Source organism: Acomys minous (genome assembly GCF_964271855.1).
Source record: "Acomys minous genome assembly, chromosome: 12".
Taxonomy (NCBI): Eukaryota; Metazoa; Chordata; class Mammalia; order Rodentia; family Muridae; genus Acomys; species Acomys minous.
In genome coordinates, this window is record NC_140493.1 from 939,858 (window position 1) to 954,036 (window position 14,179).

Sequence of the window (14,179 nt, forward strand, 5' to 3'; positions counted from 1 at the left end):
GTCCACTCAGTGGAATATTATTCAGTCATTAAGTAAATGAACTACAAAGACAATACTATCATATGAACTTTCAAACTACTATGTCAAGAGAATCCAACCACAAAAGGCTACATATTACAAGATTTAATTCATATATAAAATTCACATACAAAGTTCTTTTTTTTTTTAACTCCATTTCACTGGTGACTAGAGAGATGGCTCAATGATTAAGATGGCAGCTCTTTCAGAGGACGCAGGTTCAACTCGCAGCAACCACATGGCAGTTCACAACTGTCTGTAACTCCAGTTCCAGGGGATCCGACACCCTCACACAGACATTTAAAACATTAATGCACACAAAATAAAAACAAGCATAGGGAGATAGGGAGAAATCACCTGTATTCTTCTCCATTCAGAGGATGCTGTGAGGTTAGACATGGTCACAGACAGGAAGTTCAGAAAGCGGAGTGAAAAAAAAGCAAAAACAAACACAGAGCTGCCAAAGGGGCCAGGTCTGGTGAGGCATGCCTGTAATCCTAGCACTCTGGACAGCGGCAAGGCGTGAGGCGCTCACTTCTAGGTGATCTAGATAGGCGGATCCTGGCGGGGTGGTGGGGCTGGGGGTGGGTACTGGGTATTGGGATTTAGTTCTCTGGTGGATTGTAAGGCCCTGGGCTCGGTGCCTAACACTGCCTCCCTGATTTCGTCTGCCCTGCGACATACAGCCACACACTCGGCAGATATGGCCGCCCTGTTGCTACTGTTAATTCTAAAGAAGAAAACCCGTCTAGTTAACCTGTCTGGAACCCTGGACTCCCCTAACTTGTCAACTCTGCTTAGAATCTGTTTGATTTTTTAAGTTTTTAAATGACCATCTTAACCATATCATTAGTGTGTGTTCATTACGCATCCCAGGCTGGTCTCAAAAGTCACAGAGATCCGCCTGTCTCTTCCTCATGATAATTTTGTTTTTGTTTTGTTCTGTTCTTTCGGTTCTGTTCTGGAGACAGTGTTTCTGTGTAGCCCCGGCTGTCCTGGAACTCGCTCTGGATAGACCAGGCTGCCGTCCCGGTGCGCGCACACGCACACACGCGCACACACGCGCGCACACAGGCACACACGCGCACACACACACACACACACACACACACACACGGTTCCCCTCCTCCCCGTCCTCCTCCTAGCGCTGCCTGCGTTAGGTCGGGCTCCCCTCCCCACATCTGCCTGGCCTCGGGGGTCCCGCGCGGGCCACGCCAGCCCTGCACGTGTGAGTCGTGTGTACCGCACTCGCCCGGCCCTTGCACGCACGCACGCACACACGCACGCACGCCCGAGCGTGCGTGCAGGCCCCGCCCCCAGGTCCAACTCAGCCCCCACGAATCGCGCCCTCATCCGCCGCCGCCCCCCCCCCAACCCCCGACTTCTCGCGAGAAGTGAACACGCCTGGCCGGACGGGAGGAAAGTATCTGCTCCGCGGAGGGGGGAAAAGGAGGAGCAGGAGGCAGATTGTGGGACCGAGCGCGGGCGGGCGGGAGGCGCCGGAGCTGCCAGCGGGTGAGTCCTGAGAACGTTAGCTGGTCCGCGGGCTGACAGGAGGCTCCCCCTTCTGCGCCGGCGGGGCTCAGCGTCCCGGGCCGGGGTCTCCCCTCCCAGTCTGTGTTGGACGGGGGCGCTGAGGCGGTGGCCCGGGCCTGTCTGAGGAAGAGGGTGGGGCGTAGGCTGAGGACAGCCAATAAGAGAGGAGGAAGCCACAATTGGCGGCCATGAGCGCTAATGGGAGATCGCCTTTACCTTGCGGAGTGCCGCCCTCTTCTCTTCTCCCGCCTCCTTCCTTTTTGGAGGAAGGCGGGGCCAGAGGACTGAAGTGTGGGGAGAACTTGGGGGTAAGTAGCCCCGGGGGTGGTGGCGGCGGGGGGGAGTGCAGGGCGTGGCGAGGCGAAGGTGGTGGTGGGGTGTTGAATCCTGAGGGAAGCTGAAGTGTAGTCTGGAAGTCTGATGGAAGGGTCTTGGCGTGGAAGAAAGAGAGGACTGCTAAACTATGCTGGAGACTCAAGGGTTCCCAAAAAGTGGGCTTAGGGCTCGGCTGTGCGAAAGGCAGAGGTAAATAAATGTCACGGGGGTAGGTCTGGGTGACGACGGGAGCCTTGCTCGGCTCAAAGCATGCGCCGCTTGGCTGCAAAGCAGGTCGAGCGAGGGTCCCGGCGTTCCTTTCGATTGGACTCGTAAGAATCAGCAGAGGCGTTGGTGTCAGAAAGTATGAGCTTGGAGAGATCAAGTGGATGAGTTTAGGAAGAGACAGTGTGAGGAGTTGCTAGAAGGCGTTGCTTCGGTAATGATCTGGAAGTCCAGAGCGCAAGGGGCGGCGGGGGGGGGGGGGCGACATTTGGAAAAGAGACAGCAGCTGACAGAGACAGGTCTTTAGTAGGACGGCAACCGGGATATTGCTTCGTGGTTGTTGTTGTTGTTGTTGTTTTTGGTGGATATGGCACCCAGACTGGTGACCAGCCAGCGAAAATGTTGGCATAGGGGTTAAGAAGAAGAAGAAGAAAAATAGGACGCTGCTCTGATTTCGCCCCCTTCCCGTTCCCTTTTCCAAGTTTCATTTATTTCAAAACACAGGGATGTGGGCCTGGGACTTCGTCGGTCCAAGTTGGAGGCCCGTGGGGACTTGTTAGGTGTTCTCACCGGGGTGCTTGCCACCCAGGGCACCTCCTACCCAGATTCCCGTGTTACTACTTTCCTAACTTTGTTTTCTGCCTAGCAGAGGGTGCTTTAATATCTTTCAGGGTTCATATGAAGTATATAGGTTTGTGGAGATGTGCAAAAATTTTCCCCCAGCAAACTCATTTGTGCCCTATGTTTAAACTTTTTCAGCAGTATCATTTCTATAGAAACTGTATAGATACTCTAAACACTAACAAAATAAAGTTTGTTTTCTTTTTTTTTTTAAAGATTTATTTATTATTTATACAGTGTTCTGCCTGCATGTGTTGTCTGTAGGCAAGAGGAAGGCGTCAGATCTCAGTGTAGATGGTTGTAAGCCACCATGTGGTTGCTGGGAATTGAACTCAGCACCTTTGGAAGAACAGTCAGTGCCCTTAACCTCTGAGCCATCTCTCTAGCCCCAAGTTTGTTTTCTTGAATGTGGCTTTTACTTTTCATTCATAAGAGTTATTTAATGGATGATGGAACTTACTTATCCTGTATATTTTCTTATTTATTAGTCAGGGCAGGGTCTCCTGTAGCCCAGGTGTACCCCAAACTGAGGTAACTCAGGATGGCCTTGAGCCCTTGATTCTCCTCCTCCACCTCCCACGTGTTAGGATTGTAGGTGTGTGCCACCATGTCCAGTTTATGTGGTACCAGGGCCTTACGCATGCTAGGCAAACACAGTCTTAGCTCTCAGTGAGTGTTTGTGTGTGTGTGTGTGCGCGTGTGAGTATCTGTGTCCCGTCCTCCCCCCCCATGTGCATGTTTTGTGAAGTATGTTCTGTAGCCTGTGCTGAACTCGCACCCTTTAGTTTCTGATCTTCTATCTCCACCTCCCAAGTGTTGTGACTACAACCATTCACTCCCATGCCCAGTTTATCAGTTTATGTGCTGCTGGGGCTTTGTGCACGCACTGTGCCAACTGAGCTACATCCCCAAAAGTCCCCTCTATATATTTTAAATGATGTGAATAAAATAGCATTTCCCCATGTTTTCTTTGCATCCAGACTTAGAAACTAAAGAGTTATCATAATATTTTAGGACAAGGGTTGAGGAACTCAAATACAATTTGTTTTTAAACATAGGGGATGTAAAGTAAGTGGAAGCTATTGCAAAACTTCACATGAGTGTAAGAAAAGAAGCGAAAGAAAAGTTTGGCAACTATACGAAGTAGTCTTACCAGTTTGTTCTTAATTCTGTACAGAAAAGGGACAGGACATTGCCCTTTTTTCCTTTTGTCTATCTGTCACCCTACCACCACCTTTGTGTGTGTGTGGTACCTGTGTGTATGTATGTGTGGTGTATAGTGTGTGTGTGTGTGTGTGTGTTTGTGTGTGGTGTGGTGGGGTTGTGGTGTGTGTCTGTTGTCTGTGTGGTTTGTGTGCACGCATGGTGTGTAGTATGTGTGGTGGGAGGGTTGTGGGGGTGTGGTGTGTGCTCATGTGTGGTGTGGTGTGTATGTGTGTGCAGTATGTGTGGTGCGTGTGTGCACGTGTGTGGGGGAGTGGGGGGTGCTGGAGTTGGAACTCTCACCTGTGCTTGTACATGACAGGCAAATAGCCTACTACTGAGTTACAACCTTGCCTCTTTTTTTTTTTTTTAAGATTTTATTTATTATTATGTATACAATGCTTTGCCTGCAGGTACACCTACAAGCCAGAAGAGGGCATCAGATCACATTATAGATGGTTGTGAGCCACTATGTGGTTACTGGGAATTGAACTCAGGACCTCTGGAAGAACAGTCAGTGCTCTTAACCTCTGAGCTATTTCTCCAGTCCCTGCCTATTATTTTTGAGAATTAAAGTACTAATGAAGAAAACCAGATCATGTGGTTTTGTAATAACCTTTGTTTTTCAGCAACCAGTTGAGGTGTTTTCCCCTGGCTGGAAATTGTCCCTACTACAAAAACACTGAGACCAATCAATTACTGACCATTAGCATTTTCTACTGAAATGCGTTCCAGTTGGGAGCATTTGCTACTGAACATTCAGATGAATTTTCAGTTTTCTAGGCAGTAGTCTTCCCCTCTTCGCTCAAAAAAAAAAAAAAATCCAGTGACAGAACAAAGTCCCTTGTTTTGGTCTTCCAATCTAGAATTTGTAACGGCTTTAACTTATTTATTGTATATGAGTGCTTTATCTGCAACAGAGGGCATCAGATCACATTATAGATGGTTGTGAGCCACCATGTGGTTGCCAGGAATTGAACTCAGGACCTCTGGAAGAGCAGGCGCTCTTAACCACTGAGCCATTTCTCCAGCCCATTATTTTTATTTTTTAAGACAGGGTTTCTCTGTGTAGCCCTGTCTGTCCTGGACTTACTTTATAGCCAAGCTGGCCTCAAACTCATAGAGATCTGCCTGCCTGTGCCTCCCTGAGTGCTGGGGCTGCAGGCATGCGGCACTTTGATTGGCCCCTGAACACTTGTTAAATGCAATATATATTTTTTTCTCCCTTGGGCAGTATTTCTACCTGGCACAAAGATAGACATTTGGGTCTGGATATGTAGCTCAGTAGGTAGAAGCCTTGCTTAGCACGTACGAACCCTGTTGCTTTATAAAAGTGGGCATGATGGAGCACACATATAATCCCATCACTGGAAAAGTGGAAGTAGAACCAAGATCATTCTGGTCTGCTAGGCCAGTTTAGGTCCATCTTGGGCAAAATGAGACCCTAGCTCAAGGAGCAGGGCATGATGGCGCACACCTTTAGTCCCAGCACTTGGGAGGCAGAGGCAGGCGGATCGCTGTGAGTTTGAGGACAGCCTGGTCTACAAAGTGAGTCCATGACAGCCAGGGCTACACAGAGAAACCCTGTCTGCGGTGGGGGTGGCGGGGAGAAGAAGAGGTAAGAATGAGTTTCCTGGGCTGTAGTGGGAAGAGTCAGTGTTGGCACCATCTCTTGTCCAGGCCTGATGAGGAGGTGACTTTTTCTTTCAAGTAAATTTTATTTATTTATTTATTTATTTTTGAGACAGGGTCTCTCTGTGTAGCCTTGGCTGCCCTGGACTCGCTTTGTAGACCAGGCTGGCCTCGAACTCACAGCAATCCGCCTGCCTCTGCCTCCCCCAAGTGCTGGCAGTAAATGCGTGCGCCACCACTGCCCGGCCTCAAGTAAATTTTAGGCGGGGCAAGTAGTACTGTCTTCCAGTGTGTGAGGAAGACAGCTCTTCCTGGGACAGCCTGGACTATAACTGCCCTTGTTCCTTGATGAACGTGCATATTTTGTTTCTTTGAGAAAAACAAATGGGGTGTTCATTGAAAAGAAAAATCTAAACCGGGCGTGGTGGCACACGCCTTTAATCCCAGCACTCGGGAGGCAGAGGCAGGCGGATCGCTGTGAGTTCAAGGCCAGCCTGGTCTACAAAGCAAGTCCAGGACAGCTAGGGATACACAGAGAAACCCTGACTCAAAAAAAACCAAAAAGAAAAAAAAAAAGAAAAGAAAAATGTTTAATTATTTTTTAAATGTTAGCTTCTTTTGATGTTTTTCTTAAATGTTTCTGTGATTTTGGAGTTCATGAAAAAGTCTTCCTCTTACTTTAAAAATATGCCAAAGATGGGCTTGGTGAGATGGCTCAGAGGATGAAGATAAAGCGGAGGGAGAAAACTGACACCACACAAGTTGCCCTCTGACCTCTCTGTGTGTGCTTGTGGCCCTTCTCCCTGTGTTCACACATAGTACATATGGATACACAGCAATAGTAAATACATATAAAATGCCAAAACAACGATTTTCTTGAAGATTTAGTTTCACTTTTTATAATTTAAAAAATTTAAATTTATTTTTAGTCCATGTGTATTGGTGTTTTGCCTGTATGTATGTCTGTGTGAAGGTGTTGGATCCTTTGGAACTGGAGTAATAGACAGTTGTGAGCTGTCGTGTGGGTGCTGGGAATTGAACCCAGGTCCTCTGAAAGAGCAGCCAGTGCTAGTGCTCTTAACTACTGAGCCATCTCTCCAGCCCCAGATAACAATTTTTATGCTTCTCTGGTATGTCCTTATTTTCAAATATTGCCTTCTCCTTAATTGACTTGTTTGGTAATAATTGCATTCATATGTGAAAACACATTGTAGTAGGAATTTTCTTTCTTTTTCTTTTTTCTTTTGATACAGGGTCTCTTTGTGTAGCCCTGGCTGTCCTGGAGTCAGGAGTCACTCTGTAGACAAGGCTGGCCTCGAACTCACAGCGATCCACCTGCCTCTGCCTCCCAAGTACTGGGATTAAAGGCGTGTGCCACTCTTTTTTATTCTCTTAAACTGGGTCTCTCACTGAGCCTGAAGATCACCAATTGGCTAGCTGAGCGGCCAGTGAGCTGAAGAAATTTGACTATTTCCTTCATTCTGGGATTATGGAGGCACGTCTCCACAGCAGGCCTTTTAAATGGCTGCTGCTGATCTGAACTAAGATCTTTATGGTTGCCTAGCAGGGCTTTGTCAGCTGAGCCATCTCTTCAGCCCAGTACCTTTACTCTTTTCTTCTTCTTCTCTTTTATATTGTCTGGCCTGATTGTGTTTTGTGGGGAGGGGGTGGCTGTGCACATTCATGCCGTGGCTTCTGTGTGGAGGTCGGAGGGCAGCTTTGAGGAGTGGGCTCTCCTCACACCTCTGCATGGCTTCTGGGGATTGCACTCAGATCATCAGGCCTGAGCAGCAAGTGTTTTCATCATCTGATCCATCCTTTAGTCTTCTTGGCCTTTCATTTGTTCATTTTCTTAAGACAAGGTCTTGTGAAGCCTAGGATCACCTTAAATATACTATTTAGCTGAAGATGACTTCAAGATTGATGGTTTGTTTGTTTATTGGGGTAGGGTCTCTACACAGTCCTGGCTGTTCTGAAACTTAGTGTACAGACCAGGCTGGTCTCGAACTCTCAGAGATCCAACTGCTTTCTGAGTGCTGGGATTAAAGGCTTGAGCTATTACAGCAGACCCAAAGATGAGCTCAAACTTGTCCATGCCCAGTTTATGTAGTGCTGGGGCTTCATACCTATCAGCTAAGCACTCCACCAACTGAACGGCACCCCGTTCCTCAAGTCTAAGGTGTATTGAGTCCTCCTCTTCCCCAGTACTGGGACTTGAACCTAGGGCCTCATGTATTAGGCGAATGCAAGCATTTTACTATTGAGCTATGTATATAGTCTTAGACCTCTTGTAGCTGATTTTTAAATTTAAATGAAAAACAATATTTTTTGTAGGTATTATCCTGCTGGTATGACCTTTTTTTTTAAGCTTAATAATATATTTTACTTTCTTGACCATTATTCGTATCCTTAAATTATTGATAAATTTGATAAGCATAATGACTGTATTTTCATTTTAGGTCACTGGTTAAATGTGGTTTAACCACTGGTTTAGGTCACTGGTTAAAGGGTGGGGCTGTATTAGGTTGTCCATTGTGTTTTTCCACTTCCTTCTCTTCCTTTCTCTCCTTTTCCCCCTCTTCTTTCTCTCCCTCCCTTCCTCCTTTCCCTTTCTGAGCAGAATTTAATCCATTGAGTCACATCCCCAGCCCACACCTCTATATTCTATGAAATACCAAGAATGTCTTGTTGAAATTCAAATATGTTCTGTTTCAGACGTCTCTGAAGTCCTAGGCTGGTGACCACTGGGTGGGAGACTATAAAGTTAGATATTGTAATTATTGTTTACTTTTGTTTGTTTATGGGTTTTTGTTTGTTTTTTGTTTTGTTCTTTTGAGACAGGGTTTGGCTATGCTACCTAGTGTGGCTTCTGGTCTCACGACTCACAATCTTTTGTTTTTGTTTTTGTTTTTTTGTTTTGTTTTGTTTTTTTAAGATTTATTTATTATGTATACAGTATTCTGCCTGCAGGCCAGAAGAGGGCACCAGATCTCATCATAGATGGTTGTGAGCCACCATGTGCTTGCTAGGAATTGAACTCAGGACCTTTGGAAGAGCAGTCAGTGCTCTTAACCTCTGAGCCATCTTTCCTGCCCTGTTTTTGTTTTTCAAGACAGGGTTTCTCTGTGTAGCCTTGGTTGTCCAGGAACTCGCCCTGTAGACCAGGCTGGGCTCATACTCAGATATCTGCCTACCTCTACTTCTCAAGTGCTGGGACTAAAGGTGTATGTCATCACCTCCAGGATGCCAGCTCACAGTCTTACAGGCAGATACACCATCACTCCTGGGTTTTTTGGTTTTTGTTTTTTTGAGACAGTGTCTCTTGGTTTTTGTTTTTTGAGATTTATTTTTATTCTATGTATATGACTGTTCTGCCTGAATACATTTCTGTACACCATGTGTATGCCCCTGGAGGCAAGAAGAAGGCATCCGATCTCCTAGAATTAGAGTTACAGACAGTTGTGAGCCCACATGTGGGTGCTGGGAATTGAACCAGGCTCCTCTAGAAGAGCGTCTCGTTCTCTTAACAACTGAGCCGTCTCTCCAGCCTCAATCACTCCTGATTTTAACTTTTATATTAATGTGTCTGTCTGTCTGTCTTTCTCTCGCTGTCTCTCTCTGTGTCTCTTTCTCTTTGTCTCTCGACAGGCTCTCACTGTGTAGTTGATAGATGTACCTGCCTTGGTACCGAGTGCTGGGTAGGCCATCGTGCCTGGCCTTACTCTAGTGTTTATAGCTCACTGAATGAGCTATAGATTGCCAATAGATCATAAACAATCTACTCAGTTTGTTTTAGAGTCTTTCTGGGAAGTAGTATCTATTCCATCAGTCTACAGTTTCTTTATTCTACCTCCCTTGTCTCAGTTTCTTTTTGACTGTGTGATGACAGAAAGTGTTAATTATAGTGCCTTTTAAAATCCCCTTCTGCCTTGTCATTAAATATAACTTATAAGTCAGAAGATTAAAGCTCTTGTCTCTAGAGCGTTAGTTATCCTGCAGCTTCCAGTTTGGCCCTCTTGTCATATTCTGTTTGGAATATAAACTAATACCAGTTATGTGCACGGACATACATAATTTCCATTTACAGTTGAAGTTTCAAGGTGTGATGGTCTGCATTCTAGAGGGAAAATCCGATGCTACCTGCCAGACAGGGCATCAGAGGATGTCTGGGGAATAAAGTCTTTATATTGGTGACCAACAACTCTTCTGCATGTTAATTTTAGACTTGACAGTTGAGTTTATGTTTGAGCAATTTTCGGTGATGACTATGTCTTTAAAGTACCTTCCTCTTTTGGGGTTTTAATTTTTACTTTCACTATTTAAAATTACAAGTTATACTGGGGATATAGCTCAGTTGGCTGATGTTTGCCTAGCATGCAGAAACCCCTGAGTTAAAATCTGCAGGCCTCAAGAACTGAGTATGGCAGTGTACACCTGTAATCCTAGCCCTGGAGGTCGTGGCCAGAAGATCTGAAATTCAAGGTCACCCTAAGCTACACATCAAGCTCCTGGCCAGCCTGGGCTGCACGAGACCTTGTGAACGGAAATGTTTGCGCTAATTAAGTAGTATGCTACAAGGGATTGGGTACATTTTCAAAAAGTATGCCCACCTGTTCATCCTCTGATAACAGTTAGTTCTGGTTTCTCCTGGAGAGCATGGCATTATTGATCACCCCTCAGGTCTTTATAAAAGCTCGGATCAAAGAACTGACGAAGAATCAGGACGGAAAATAGACTATAAAGAAAGTAAATTGACATGATTTTGCTGACCCATTGGCAATGTTTTTTTTTTTTTAAAGGGCACATAAATAATAAGGAATAATCATGTCTTTGAACTAAAACCAAGGTTTTTCATTGGATCGCTTCATGTCTTAAAATACTTCATCATAGCCGGGCGTGGTGGCGCACACCTTTAATGCCTGCACTTGGGAGGTGGAGGCAGGGGGATCGCTGCGAGTTGAAGCTAGAATGGCCTACCCAGCCAGCACAGCCAGGGCTACACAGAGAGACCCTGTCTTGAGAACAGAAACAGCAGCACCACCACCAGCAAAACAACTAAAACCCAAAACTTCACTATGACTTTTTCTCTGCAGTATTTCCCTGGTGGACACTTGCTTCGAAAGGGTGTTTGGTGGTTTTGTTTTCTTGTTAAATCATAGTGCTTTGTTTCCTTCTCTTACTTGTCTTTTTATTTATTTACAAACTTGTCTTTCTTCTGTGGATATATACTGACTGCCTGTGTATGATGAAGCAAATTCAGTTTAGTTTTAGGAGTAGACATTTGCTCTCTGGCTTCTTTGGACAGGGATATATATAATAAGGGTTGCAAACTCAAGAAGTCGCGTGGGGCTGGGGTATACGTCTGTTGGTGGAGGGCTTGCATGCATGAAGCCCTGAGTCCCCCCTCAGCACTGCATAGACGCTGTGGTGGAAACGTGCCTGTAGTCCCTGAACTTGGAAGGGGTGAGCAGGAGATTAAGGTCATTTTCGGGACCTTCTTTGAGACCTAAGTCAAAATAAAACAATTGCTATATTAGAAGGTAAACATTTTATTCTTAAAACCTTTAGACTGAAATTTAGGAAAGCTTCCTAACTAGATCCAAGGTTTAGTTACTGGCCTTTGAAATGTTGTGTTTGAAACAAAACTCATTACAAATTTACAATTCTTTTGCTTTTTCTCATCTTTTGGCAACCTCAATCCTAAATGCTCTCTGAATACAGACTTTGCAAAAGTTTTTTTTTCTCTTCACTATTACATTTCTTTCTAATAAGGGCCATTCTGTGAAAGTCTAATATCAGCCAAGATTTAACTTAAAACGTTAGTTGTTACGCTTGTGATTTGGGCCTCTGTGGCAGCAACGTTCTTCCGTAGTCTCTCCTTGAAAACCCTAACCTGCCTTTGAGCTGAGGTGCTTGGTGTGACCATCCTGTCAGGCGCAGTACTTCTTTCTGAAGTAGACAAGTAAGATTTACATGTAGGCTGGTCAGATTTTATTTAGAATTTATGATACAGTAGAGACAATGCATTATTTTTTTTTTCAGATTAAACGAAGCAGAGAAATGCTGAGAATGTTTCTCAGTTGTAGAACCCATTAAGGTTCAGTCTCAGGGCCAAGAACCACCACCACCACCACCACCACAAGCCATCTTTTGAAGAAATTGTTTGTGCACGATGCACGTGTGTGTGAACATGAGATGTTCTCTTCTGTGGCTTTCTGCCTGGTTCCTTCAGAGTCTCAGCGGCGAGCTCCAAGTGTCTCCCGACTCTCCTCTCCCAGCCTAGTCATGTCTCCTCACCACCCCCTTTGTCCAGGGCTTGCAGGCTCATGGCCACACCCTGCTAGAGGTACAAACTCAGGTCCTCGCACTTACGCGGTGGCTGTTCTCACCCATGGTGTGTCTCTCAGCCCAAGAGCTGTAAGAATACCCTGGACTACATAAAATCACGCTTCGTTGAATAGAAGATAGGATTGCTAAAAATGGCTTATGTTGGAACCGAATTTCCTGCCAGTATTGTGTCTTAAACCATCAAACTTGAATAATATTACATTGGTTTTACTTTAATATGTTTCTAATATGAGCATAGGTTGGATAAAACCATCTTTAATGAATTTAAATTTTACATTTTTGCTCAAGCAATAGTTCGCTAACCCTGTGAGACACTGGTTGAAGCTAGTCAGTGAGTGTTGGACTCTCCAGATCCTGTGCTGCAATGAGAGTGTAAACTTAGAGAATAGAGTATAAATAGATAATTTTCGCTATAACTTCTGGTTTTCCCCATAATTATCATTGTGCAGTATTATCACTTTTTTTCTATCCAGGACAAAACTTAGGCTGAGGTCTTAATGCCCAGTCCCACATGATGGCTTTAGCACTCAGGAATCAGATGGGAAGATTCCTGTGGGTTTGAGGCAGCCTGGCCTAGCTGTGTAGTGAGTGCCAAACCAGCCTGTGCTACAGAGTGGGACCTTGTCAAAAATTGCACAAGAACAAAAACAATTCCAATACTACCAAAAACCTCTTGAAGGGCAGAGAGATAGTCAGCAATTAAGAGCATTGACTACACTTCTGGAAGACCCAGGTTTGATTCCTAGCACCCACCATGGCAGCTCAAGATAGCATACAAACATACATGTAGGAAGACACCCATATGGGCTAGAGCTCATCAGTTAAGAGTACTTGCTCTGGCAGTTCCTGGATTTGACTCATAGCACCCAGATGGTGGCTCACAACCAAACGTAACTCCAGTTTCAGGGGATCCAGTAGGTCCCTCTGGACACCAGGAATGTATGCAGTGCACATATGTACACACAAAACACTCATACATATAAAAAAAAATAAATAGAAAAAAATTTAAGCCGGGCGTGGTGGCTCGTACCTTTAATCCCAGTTTTTTAAGTACTTTTTAAGTAGTTCTGGAGAACTCTGGTCCACACGGATGCAGGCCAGTCTCTGGTCTATATCCCTAGTCCATGTGCATTTCTTTTTATTCTTCTTTTAGGATCCTTCCTTATCCTGATATCATTAACATATTGTATGATGGCCAGGTGTGGTGGCGCATGCCTTTAATCCCAGTACTCGGGAGGCAGAGGCAGGTGGATCTCTGTGAGTTCCAGGCCAGCCTGGTCTTCAAAGCGAGTCCAGGACAGCCAAGACTACACAGAGAAACCCTGTCCCAAAAAACGGGGGGAAAAAAAAAGAAGAAAGAAAGAAAGAAAAAAATTAAAACCTATAAACATAAAAATAAATCTTTAAAAAACTCCACAAAAGAAACAACCCCCCCCCCCACAAAACAAAACAAAAGCTGACTCATTTGTTTGTTTTCTAAATCTATAAGACTTTTAAATTGGTCCTTAAAGATCGATGTTTTAAACCTGACTCAGTGGTCCATGCCTATAACCCCAGCTACTTAGGAGGCCGATGCTTCATGAGGAATGCAAAGTCAAGCCTAGTCTAGAAAAGATAGCAGAACCCTGTCTTTTCAGAAAGGGAGCAGGAGAGGCATTAGGAATGTAGCTCAGCTAGTGGAGTGATGGCTTATTGTGCATATTGCCCTGGGTTTGGTCTTCAACCCCAAGTGGTAGTGATGCCTGTAATCTCAGGATTCAGGAGACGCAGGAAGATTAGAAGTTGGAGGCCAACCTGGCTTATGTAATGGCCAGCATGGGATACTTGAGACCGTATCACGAATATTTAAGAAAGAAAAAATTTCTGTGTTGATCACTGTTGCTTTAGGGATCATACTTGATTTAAAAATGAGCAGGGGGGGGGGGGAAACTATTTATTTATTTATTTATTTATTATTGAAACAGGATCGTGTGAGGCCAACTTAAGCTGGCCTGGAACCTCCTATATATTCCAGGCTGGCCTCTTAAATTGTGATCCTTCTGCCTTTGTCTCCCAAGCACTAGGATTACAGTCATAGGCTACCATACCTGGACACACAAAGCTTTTGTTTGGTTTGTGTGTGCGTGTGTGTTTTGTCTGTATATGTAGTGTATGTCTGTGTTCCTGTGTTTGCATACACACATATAGAGGCCAAAGGTCAATGCCCTGTTTTGCCCTTCACTTTATTTTTTGACTGTGTCTCACTGAAACTGGAATTCACAGATCGTCTAGACTGGCTAGC

At 45.0% G+C, this 14,179-nt stretch overlaps 1 protein-coding gene across 4 annotated transcripts in view; it reads left to right on the forward strand.

The window, feature by feature from the left end:
- Positions 1-1,378: 1,378 nt before the first annotated feature.
- LOC311579268 (cyclic AMP-dependent transcription factor ATF-7) overlaps positions 1,379-14,179 on the forward strand; it is a 98,534-nt gene continuing 85,733 nt past the window's right edge. For 2 of the 4 annotated variants that reach the window (XR_014773101.1, XM_084749645.1), the window contains exon 1: positions 1,380-1,533. The gene's annotated coding sequence lies outside the window, so the exon portion shown is untranslated. Of the gene's footprint in view, positions 1,863-1,903; positions 2,080-14,179 lie in introns of those variants that run through there. The other 2 variants (XM_084749646.1, XM_084749647.1) reach the window with 2 other exon arrangements.